General features: G+C 34.4%; 1 long non-coding RNA gene across 1 annotated transcript; it reads left to right on the top strand.

Annotated features, from left to right (window-relative positions):
• Positions 1-2,895: 2,895 nt before the first annotated feature.
• Positions 2,896-9,869, top strand: LOC126706311 (uncharacterized). Its single transcript, XR_007648550.1, has 3 exons — positions 2,896-6,545; positions 7,675-9,216; positions 9,322-9,869. It is a non-coding gene; the product is annotated as an uncharacterized LOC126706311 (long non-coding RNA).
• The last annotated feature ends 2,190 nt before the right edge of the window (positions 9,870-12,059 follow it).

The raw sequence follows: 12,059 nt of genomic DNA, 5'->3' as shown, positions 1-12,059 counted from the left end.
CTCATGAAAGTACTTGGAGCATTTGTTAGCCCAAATGGCATCGCCAACCATTCAAACAAGCCATGAGGAGTTTTAAACGCTGTCTTCCATTCATCTCTAGATCTCATTCTAATATGGTGATACCCACTCCTCAAGTCTATTTTAGAAAATAACTTGGCACCAGATAAACAATCCAACATATCATCTAACCTTGGAATTGGAAACCTATACTTTATTGTTATCTTGTTAATAGCCCTTCCATTTACACACATTCTCCAAGAGCCATCCTTTTTGGGTGTAAGGAGGGCTGGGACAGAACAAGGACTAGTGTTAGGCCTAAGGTATCCTTTAGCCAACAACTCTCCAACTTGTTTTTGAATCTTTGCCTTCTCTAAAGGTGTCATTCTATAAGTAGGCCTATTAGGTAATGATGCACTATCCAAATCAATACAATGTAGAATGTCTCTCATGGGAGGTAAATCACTAGGCAATTCAGTAGGAAACACATCTTCAAATCCCAAGGTTAATTGCCTAGTCTCTACTGGTATATTCATAGACTCCAACTCTAAAGTAGACAACAACATATACACAATCCCTACTTCCAAACTTTCATTCATAAAGGACTTAGTGACCAAGAATGAAGAATTAGGAATAGAGGACTTTAGCTTTCTTCTTTTGTGGCAGTAGAATGAACTTCTTCCCATCTTTGATTAGGCTGTATTGAGTTCCTTCTCCCATCATGCATGGTTCCCATCTTTAATCAGGCTGTATGAGTTCCTTCTCCCATCATGCATGGTTCTTCTATCAAATTGCCAAGGTCTGCCTAACAACAGGTGGCAGGGCATTTATTTTGACCACATTGCATAGGACTTCATCAAAGAATTGCTTCCTTATTGAGAAAGACACCAAGCACTGCTTGTCAACCTTCACAGAACTCCCTTTTTTTTAAGCCATGACAGCTTGTAAGGTTGAGGATGATCAGTTGTCTTCAACATCAGCTTGTGTACTACTTCTTGAGAAACAACATTCTCACAAGACCCTCCATCAATGATCAAATTACACACCCTGTTTTGGATGGAACATGTAGTGCAAAAGATGTTACCCCTAAGCCCTTCTTTCTCATCTTTAAAACTTAGGAGTTAGAAAGGTCTTCCTAGTCACCAGCATGAGACCTTCTTCCCATTTAGTATCTTTACCTAACTCAACTGCTTCCTCTTCTTGGATTGCTTCCAGTTCTAATATTGTATTCTCAACACAAATTTCATCTTCCTCTAATATTAAGGCTTTATTTCTGGTTTGTACTGCAGAATTCTTACATTTGTTAGCCTTATGCCCCTTCTCACCACACATAGCATTTGAATACTACTCCACTGGCACTTGAGTTCTGACTTCTTTCTTTGTTGACTCCATTGCCTTTCAAAGGCTTGGATGCAGGCAGCACATGGTTTCTTGAACCACCTAGGTTTTGAAGTTGCATTGCCTTTCTAGCAAGTTGCCTTTCCATCATGATTGCCCTACTGTAAGCCTCAAACAATGTACACAATGGATACATACTAAAAGAATCTTGGATAGAAGGCTTCAATCCACTAAGATACCTCGCTATCTGCTGCTCTTCAGTTTCTTGTAGATCCATTTTTGACAAAAGTTTGTAGAACTTCTCATTATAATTATCCATGGAACTTGTTTGCCGCAAATTATGCATATTCTTGTAAAGAGACTGCATGTAGTTGAAAGGTAGAAACTGCTTCTCCAAGGCTTTTTTCATCTTGGGCCATTCTTGAATCTTTCTCTTTTCCATCCTTACTCTCTGCATCTGGAATTGCTTACACCATGCTGAAGCTCTTCCTTTCAACTTAATTGCCACTAACAAGACTGCATGTAGTTGAAAGCATGGTTGTCAAAATCGCGATCTGGATCGTAGGATCGCACGATTTTACGATCCCACCTCACTAAAACGATTAGAATCGCACTAGGATCGTAAAAATGGTAGGATCGTACGTAGGATCATGTAGGATCGTATAGGATCGTATGGGATTCTACCGATCCTACCGATCCTACCAAAAACATAATTTTTTTGTTTTTTTTTTTTTTTGGATAAATTTTTTGTTTTGATGAAGCTTTAAGGATTTTTATTTTTTCATATTGTGATGGTATGACTTTTTATTTTTTATTTTATAAAATTATGTCAACCTAAACAAATGTTTTCTAGTTTCTAATTCACTTGTAATCAAAATGAAAGAATGTTTCATCATTTCTAAATGAAGAATTTGACTTGGCTTTGCTGCATTTTAAGCTATAATATTGTTAAATTTGTTTGATCAATATACTAATTTGTGTTCTAATATTACTAAAATATATATATATTTTTTTATATAATTTTATCAGTTATGCTTGTATTTGTATATAGATTGATTATTTTTTTGTGTATACTCTTTAATTGTTGTTGAGTGGTATAACTTGAATAATTGAGTGTGAAATTGTATTTTGATATCTTTTACAACTCTAATATACAAATATATAATGTCTACATAGATGATGAAATGAATGATGATGATTAGGAATTTAGGACGGTGGTTATAAGAACCTTAGAATGGGAATAATTAAATATTCACTTTATCTTAATATTCATCTTACTTTTGGATTTCATATTGTAGTTAGCTAGTTTCCATTTGCTAACTTATTTTGGATTTCAAATTTGGAACTTAGAACTTAAAAATATTTTCCTTATGTTTTGATAAATATTTTGGTATTTGGTTGCTAATTAAATATTTATTGAACTTTTTAGATACATTAAGTCAAAACTTAAATATATTTGTTTCGTTAGTATATACTTAGTGATGTATGACATGCAAATTACATCATATGATACAAATCTAAGCTTTTTTATGGATGAATTTATAATTTACGTAATTATTCAACATACAAAGTCATTATCAATGTGTTTTTTGTTTTAAATCTGAAAATATGTAGGATATTACGATTCACGATCCGATCCTACGATCTACGATCTCACCTACCTTCAACGATCTTACATAGGATCTCGATTTTGACAACCTTGGTTGAAAGGTAGAAACTGCTTCTCCAAGGCTTTTTCCATCTTGGGCCATTCTTGAATCTTTCTCTTTCCCATCCTTACTCTCTACATCTGGAATTGCAAGCTCTTCCTTTCAACTTAATTGCCACTAACTTTACCCTCTTGTGGTTAGAAATCTCATGGTATTCTAAGATCCTTTCCACTTGATTAAGCCAGTCAACAAAATCTTCCGCTATTAAGCTGCTATTGAATTATGGAAACTCAATTTTGAGATTGTCTTCCCATTTCTGTTCAATGTTAGGAATCTGGTGGTTCCTAATGGGGATGGATAGGAATTATAGGGGGATTGATGGGAATTGTAGGGAAATTGACTTAATTCGAGGTAGTCACCCTTCGTAGAGAAAGAGAGAGATTAAGAGAGAGAGAGAGAGACACACACTAATGCACTAAGACTTTGGTTTATTCTTCAATTGATATATAATGTTGAATTACAATTATGTATTTATAGGAAATTAGCTTTAATGTCATTAGCCCACATGGCTTAAGATAATTGGGTAGTTAATTCAACATGTGCTTTATGAATTAAGCCATCTGTTAAATGAGCTACATGTGTTGAAATCCTAGCTAACTCATCTAATTTCAACCAACTAGCTAACTACCTAACGAAAGGGATTACAACAATTATTTCATATTCCTATCATTTCCCTCTCCTTGAAAACACCTTGCCCACAATGTATTGTTGTGAAATAACACCTTCATTAGGGGAAACCGGTCACTAACCCAATACGCCAAAGCATCTTGACCGTTGATTACATGAATAACTCCAAAGCAATTAATCATAGCCCATGACATAGGAGCATAATGCAAAGCAGTCGTATTGAACTTAACCTTCAGCAATATAGAACTCAATTTCTTATAAAAATTGTGATCATCTCGACTATAGAATCCATCATTTATCCCACAATTATCACCAAGAAAAAAAGCATCTAGTTCCTTGGCTTTGTGACAACCACTAATGAGCAAGATGTGGCCCCCATAGCAAAGTCCAAATTCAATGGTATTGCCACCAACCAAATTCAATGGAACTGCCACCAATATACATGACTATTAAGTCCATGCCTACATTCTTGATTACATGAGCAGCCCCATTTGTTGAAGCATGAGTTTGGCCAATGTCAAACACCATTTGATCACTTGTATTCACACCAACAATGTGTTCTTGCTCCACACCAATAGCAACAAGTTCATGTATTGTGAATTCTTGGTCAATAGTGTGTTCTTGCTCCACACCAACAGCAATAGGTTCATGTATTGTGGATTCTTGGTCAGTCGAATCAAGAGATTGTAGCTCCTCTTCTGTCATATTCTCAAAAACCTCTTGCAATCTTGAGAGCTCTTCATTCATGGCCTTGTTAGATTCAGCCAAGGCCTTGACTTTCTTTGAAACAGCCTTGTGAGATTCTGTCAAGCCCTTAACCTTCTCTGAAACTTCATTCACCATTTTCAAGATTTCTTGCCAATCATATTCACCCTTCTCAAGATTGACAGCCTTGATACCAAATGTTAGGAATCTGGTGGTTCCTAATGGGGATGGATAGGAATTATAAGGAAATTGATGGGAATTGTAGGGAAATTGACTTAATTCGACGTAGTCACCCTCCATAGAGAAAGAGAGAGATTAAGAGAGAGAGATGCACTAATGTACTAAGAAGTTGGTTTATTCTTCAATTGATATCTAATGTTGAATTACAATCAAATATAGGAAATTAGCTCTAATGTCATTGGCTCACATGACTCAAGATAACTGGCTAGTAAATTCAACATGTGTTTTATGAATTAAGCCATGTGTTAAATGAGCTACATGTGCTCAAATCTTAACTCATCTTTATCTCAACTAACTAGCTAACTACCTAACTATGGGGATTACAACAATTATTTCATATTCTTAACATTTAGGATCTCTTGGCTGGACCATCACAGGAATATGGCCTTGCCTATCTCGATTCCTATTTTGCTGCCTTTGTCTTTGAATTGGGACAAATGGCTCCTCATTCTCCCCATCCTCTGAAGCATCATTCTCAGCAACGTTATGACCAGCTTGCTGCTGTGGAAACACCCTATCTCTTCCCAAATGCTCAATCAAGGCATTTAATTGCCTCCTCAACAATGCTACCTCAGCTGCAAAATCAAGTTGACCCCCTTGATCTCCTTTTCATTGGCTGCAGTGTCTTCCCCATCTACTGCAGAAACAGTAGACTCCTTTCCCTTAACCTTTCTTCCCTTCTCACTTACCATGACTTATTGCTGTTGCAAACTAATGCAATTGAAGGCTGTGGTTAACTAAAGGAAGGTGTTTAGGATCAGAATTAAAAATCAAGATTGAATCTTGATGGGTTCATGGATCTGGGATGAAGAAAAAAAATGCAAAGGAACTTGAATCCTAAGGATCTCAAGCTCTGATACCAAACTGATGTAGGGAATGTGTGTAGGCTAAAACTGTTTTGGGTTTGTTAAGCAATGAAAGTTGCTTAGAACATTTAGTAGGTGGTTAGGCACCTCTGCAAGAACACTAAGTTCCAATGAAATGAAAAGCACACAAAGGCGTAAAATTACTAATTCTCAAAAATTGATTACAAAAATGAAAGTACAAGAGTACTTGATGCAAATCATGTTATGAAGAGCAAAGAGTTTTTTATTGTTTTCCTTTTCCTATTTGAATTAGGATTTATTTACTCTATCATGTTGAATTAAAATCCTTTTTCCTAGTTGAATTGGGATTTTAATTGTTTTTCTTTTCCTAGTTAAATTGTTTTTCCTTTATCAAGTAGAAATAGGTTTATTAATTCTTTTCCTAAAAGGAGTAGGATAACTTCTATTCCTATATATACACTTTATAGGGTGGTGGTTTATTGTTATGCGTTTATTAATAAAAAGTTTGCTAGAGATGTTTTCTCTATTATATTGCCTACTAGCCTAGTGTTCTTGTAGAATTTAGGTTTTGTGGAAGAGTTATAGCAATTGTGTTATAGATTCTGCTTCTACACGCGTGCTGCATCAGTACTTATACAATCTGTCTTACTAGCCTAGTGTTCTTGTAGAATTTAGGTTTTGTGGAAGAGTTATAGCAATTGTGTTATAGATTCTGCTTCTACACGCGTGCTGCATCAGTACTTATACAATCTGTCTTACAACTAATAACCATTAGTTTCTTGCCAAGTGTCAAACTAACACTGGTTACATCTAATACAAGTAACTAATTCATTAACAAGACTAACTAATTCAGATAAGAAAGACTGCCATTTAAGCTAACTGCCTTAAGGCTCTTGTTTGGACACAAAGATAGCTGTAACTAACTATTCTCAACAGCTAAGGCTGCTAGCATGACTCAATCAAAACATTTTAAAATAGCTTAGAAAATGCTCCTGCATCACTCTGAACACTAGGTGCCGGGTTGCGTTATCAAATGAGAACATCCATTCCAAGGCCCTCGCTGGTTTGCCTCTCCTATTGCTCAATTTGTCCCTTGCTAACAGTGAGTCCACTTTAACTTGAACCTAATTCTCTGTTTTTACCTTTAAGTTGGGTTTTTGTTCTCATATTAAATTTGTATAGTTCTAATTATAATATGCTTAATTTGTTCATTGGTTTTTGTTAGAATTCTTGTAAGAATGGTTTCTTGGTTGACAGAGCAACTGGGTATTTTCTACATATACATATTTACGTGAATAACCATTTAATATATAAATATATAAATATATATATATATATATATTATGTGCTTAATTTGTTCATTGGTTTGATGAGATTCTTGTAAAAAGGGTTTTATAAAATAAAAATGGGGTTTTGTAAAACAACTCCTATTTTGTAGCTAACTCTATTTTTGCTTGTGAAACAACAACTAAGCCCTTGTCCCAAACTTTTATGGATCTGAACAGATTGGTGTCTTTGATTTTGAGAGATGATTCCTTGAGAGATTTGACACTATGGATCCAAAGTTTGGTATTGGGCCCCAATATGGATTAAGGATGTTGAGGACTAGAATTTCTTAACATCTAATGCCATCCTTGTGGGGGAGTTTGTAGAAGAACCATTTGGCCATGTCAATAGTTAAGTGAGATTAATCCTGACCAAACTGTAATTGGTATTGTAGAACGCAGTTTGTGTTGTAAGTGAAAACTTCTAATGATGGATTACATTAAAGTCTCATATTAGAAATGGGGTTTTCTAATGTACTTAGATTGAAATTGGTTGTAGAGATTCGTGGGTGGAAGTGTTGTGTTTACGAGTGTCTGATGCTTGCGTTATTAAATAGAGAATTCCCTAATTATTGCAGGGGAATGAGGCATCTGTTACACTTCGGCACGTAGCATTTGTCAGTTTGAAATGGTTTCACATCAGACGATTGGAGAAATCTCCAATGTATTGGCTTGGTATGACTTCCTGCACAGGGTGGATGAATGAGTGATTTGTGACCATGTTGCCTTGTTTTCTTGTCCAAAGGGTAGTGATACCATGTTGTACCTCCTCTGCTTCAAAAATCTGTAGATAAGTGTCTCCTAGAAGGAGTTGAAGAGGAATGGTGCCTTTTCTTCATGAAAAAGCCTTCATCATTTATTTAGAGATGGAGTTGATTTGTTGACCTTTATTACCTTTTCTGTTAGGATATACAAAGGAAAGGAGCAGCATTATGGTCATAGGTTAATGTTCACACTGCACCGGTTGAGATGCGTGAAAATCTAGCCATCCCAGAAGCACAGTGGCCTCAAGCAATTAGTGAGCTCTGTGCTATTAAACATATCGAACAAGTGCTGTTCTTAGTACATGTAACCGAATTCATGGCTTTGTCTTGGTATCATGGGGCTAAAGAAGTTACTGAATGGATGTCAGGTAATTTGTTGGCTTCATTTTCGGTGTAGAAAGAAAGCATAGCAAGGTAGAGCCCTGAGCTGGGTCAGCCAACTTATGCTATGTTTGGAAGTTTGGAGGGAGAGGAGAGTAGAGAGAATGGTTATCTTCTATCTTGTTTGGATGTTTTTAAAATTAAGATGGAAGGGAATAATTAGCCTTCATTTTGTAATTGCTATAAATTGTGAAGGGTACAATAGGTAATTCAAAATGTTTAATTAACTCTACAATCACTCTCTACTCCTTCACCAAATCTCTCTAATTTGGGGAATTAAAAATAAGGGGTTAGAAGTTAAAATTCCTCCAAATCCCTCTCTCCTCCCCTAAAAACATCCAAATAGGATAAATTAAATCATTCTTCCTCATTTCCCTTTATTCCCCCTCAATCCAAACAGAGCATTACTCTAATTTTAGATGCACATCTGTTAAGTGTCTGTTTAGGAATAACTTATCTAGTTTTTTGTTGAAAGTGTGCTAAAGTATATTAGTACTTTGAAAAAAAATTTGAAAAAGGGAAAAAAAAAGCTTAAAAAGCTGAAAAAATCAAAATCTAAAAGTTAAAAGTTTAAGCAAGTGTGAAGGCTTAAACGTGAAAGATGCTCCAAGTGGACATGAATTTGTACGGTGGGTTTATTATCATTGTAATATTTTTTTTGTCTCTGTGGCAGACTTGGAGTAGTTGGTCCTTTGCACTTCACTCCCCGCTTTGCCGGCCTGATTTGCCTTGTTGGGCTGAGTGCTGTGTTTTGGGCCATACTGTACATGTTTTATTAGTATTCAAATCTGGGCCTTTGGACCTGGGCCTCTTAAGGCCCTTAGAAAAATGGGTCCCGAACAAAATGTTTTTCCCCGTGTCTGTTAATACCTAATGTTTACTGAACTTTTATTTTCTTTATTCTTTACCATTATTTTATACTTTTATCATTACGGGAGTAAAAAGCTAGAGCATTATCAATTAAAGAGATGGGAGTTTTCCACCGAAATTTAAGGGATTTAAAAAGTAGGCGCATTGATGTCATCCTTCGTGTACGTCACCATCGTGACGGGGTCAAGTGTCCAGCTTTGCCCGGAGGACTTCATGGTCATTTTGTTATTGATGTAAATGCTAATTAATTGAAATAACTGTCCAACTGTGCTTATAAAAGGAGTGGTTAGAATTCCCCAATTGTATCTTGAATTCTCGATTGAGTTTGTTTGAGAGATGTCGGCATATGAGTTATGGCAAAGAATTTCAATTGCTTTGATAGCAGCCGTGGGATGGTTTAGGGGAGAAACGTTACGTCAGCAGCCTTCATCATGTAAGTTGCCACCCATTTGCTTACTGAGCTATTAACGTTAATGCTTTTGTTGTGATTTTTGCTGAATTTTAATATATATTCCCTTCCTGTCTTTTGATTAATTAGCCAACAGCTATTCCCCGAAAATTTCCAACTCCACAAATCCGCAATGTAATGTTATGCAGACGGCTTCTACTAATAATTGTACTATTAAGCAAAACAATGCATCAAGACCAGTCACAGGATCGAACGTAGCCCAACATCCAGCAAGACAAGGCTATTCCGAATTTAGTCCAGTGACTGAGCATGGGCCGGATTGGGTGGGGTTGAATTCAAGGTCACCAGGAACCCAAATCCAACCCGTTAAGAACAAGATTAGTGGTTGAGGAAACCGAACCAGCCTGCAAGGTTTATGAGATCATCGGCCTCTGATTGGGTTTTTACTTACTTTTTATATATATATATATATATATATATATATAAATATTGTGGGGAGTTATTTTCTATAATATTGGCAACCAAATTTCAGCTCATACCTTGGCACACTACGCCAAAGGAATTGATAACTTTGTAATTTGGATAGAAGAAACTCCATCTTTTATTAAGTCTTTAGTGATTCAGGATGCTTTGTATGTTTTCTCATATTAATAGAGATAAAAGTCTTTAGTGATTCAGGATGCTTTGTATGTTTTTTCATATTAATAGAGCTCACGTATTTCTCATCAAAAAAAAAAAAAAAAAAAAAAATTTGTTTCCACTTTGAGAACTTGATCAATTCTCAATATTTATGACACTATTATCACTTGCCAAATTTCATTCTAGTTTAATTTTAACTTTGTGTAAATTTATTAATGACCCAACTCATTTAAAAAATGCAATCTGAATTTATTTCACCCTCTTAATTTATTTCCTTTCAAAGAAAAGTTAAAATTCAAATTTGGAATCAAGGTCTAATAGGGTAAGGCTAGTTATTGGAACTATTGTGGAGGGTAAGAGACGGGGTTCAAATCTCTAGGAGGGAGTTTTACACATATGTACACTTAGATTATGCTAAAGTAAAATTTCTATCTTGTGTTTTAAAAAAAAAAAAAAAAAAAAAACCCTATACAATCCTCAACTTGTTCTCTTTTTGTGGTATACAACTAATAATTTCTTCCAAAAAAATTCATTTTATTTAACTGATAAAGAAACAAACTTAGAGTATTTGCTTGTTTCCCAAATATAAATAAGAAAATTAGCTGGCTTCAAAGATAAAAGGAGAATTATAAACTATCCTAATCATAAAAGGAAAAAAGTGTTCTTCTCTCTTCTTTTTCTCTATAAATAAGTAATAATGTAGATTTAATCAAAATACAATGTTCAAAATTTCTAAGGACAATTATTATTTTTTATTTTTAAGTGAGGAAATAACAATAATTATTATCTAAAATGGTATCAATTTTAAATAGATTTACAACAATTTTTTTTTAATGTCTTTTTTATTTGGTTGAGAATCTACAACAATTCATAACTAACATACATATACCAACCTATCAAAAAAAAAAAAACATACATATATCGAGTGGAAATCATTTATAAATGAAAATCATGAAAGTTTCGGCGTTCCTCAGTGTAGGGTCATATTTTATGTAATTGGCTAATCTTTTGACAAAATGTACTCTACTTATAATTGGATAGATCTAAGATGAGTTTAATACATCAAGAATATGTTGTTTAAAGTATATCAAATGTTCGTATTGAAAGCCATGAAGATTGATCCAAGAAACAAATGAAGAAAGCCTTTCATGAAGTCTCAAAAAATAGATTGACAGATGCCTGCTATCGAGACTTAATGTGTAGCTCGATAAATAGCTTGACAGAAGCTAGATTTATCGAAATTTACAATTTTCAATTTTCCAAATCTGAATTTTGGCCTAGGTTTGTATATTTGTTTAGGGTTTCTTTTCTCATAACCCTAGACATATATAAGGCTTATTTTAAAAGTCACCATACACAGATACAGAGATCAATAGACTTATTTTCTCTGTGAGAAGCTACTGCATTTGTACGCTATAGAGTTTTGTAATCAAGTGCTTCCAGATCTTCATTTTTTATGAAGTGAAGAACTTTGTAGCCAACAATATCTGTTTAAGTTGTAGGAGTTAGTCACATATTAGGATCCATGCAAAGAGGTTAGTCACAGATTGGAGATTTGTGCATCAAAGGAAAGAAGGTTACTACAAGACCAAGTCCAATTGAGTATTGGAGCGAAAGTTCAACTGTAAGTTGGTATTTTGGGATAGGCTAGGATAGTTGGTAAGATTCTTTATACTTGTAATCGCTTGATTGTTGATTAGTAGATTCTTGAGAGTGGTAACCTTAAAATCATCCGGTGAAATTTTTGCCTTGTGAGAGGTTTTTCCCATTTGTCAACAAATCATTGTGTCAATTTAATTTTCGCTGCATTTAGTATTTTTGGTGATTTGTTGGTACCTCCATGATTTGCATGCAATTAAACCTAATTAATCAACTTGGATAGTTGAATTAATTAACTAGGGTCAAACTATCTTAACCCAACACTTGACAAGCAAATAGGTAGAATTAGGACATCATATTTAAGAAAAAAGCACCACTTCAACCATTAATTATTATTATTACTATTTTTCTTCAAAAAAAAAAAACTTATTATTATTACTATTATTATTATAATATTAGTTGATATGGAACAATTGAAAGAGAGAAAAAGTTAAAACAAAAAAGTTCTTGAATCGATTTCTTATTTGCATTTTCATAATATTTTAATAAATCTTCAAGTGAAATGAAAATTAGAGAAAGTTTAATTACAAACATGATTATAACATAAAAATAAAAATATGATATGTATT

Source organism: Quercus robur, chromosome 11, assembly GCF_932294415.1.
Source record: "Quercus robur chromosome 11, dhQueRobu3.1, whole genome shotgun sequence".
In the NCBI taxonomy this organism is placed as follows: domain Eukaryota; kingdom Viridiplantae; phylum Streptophyta; class Magnoliopsida; order Fagales; family Fagaceae; genus Quercus; species Quercus robur.
This window is presented reverse-complemented; position numbering and strand designations above follow the sequence as displayed.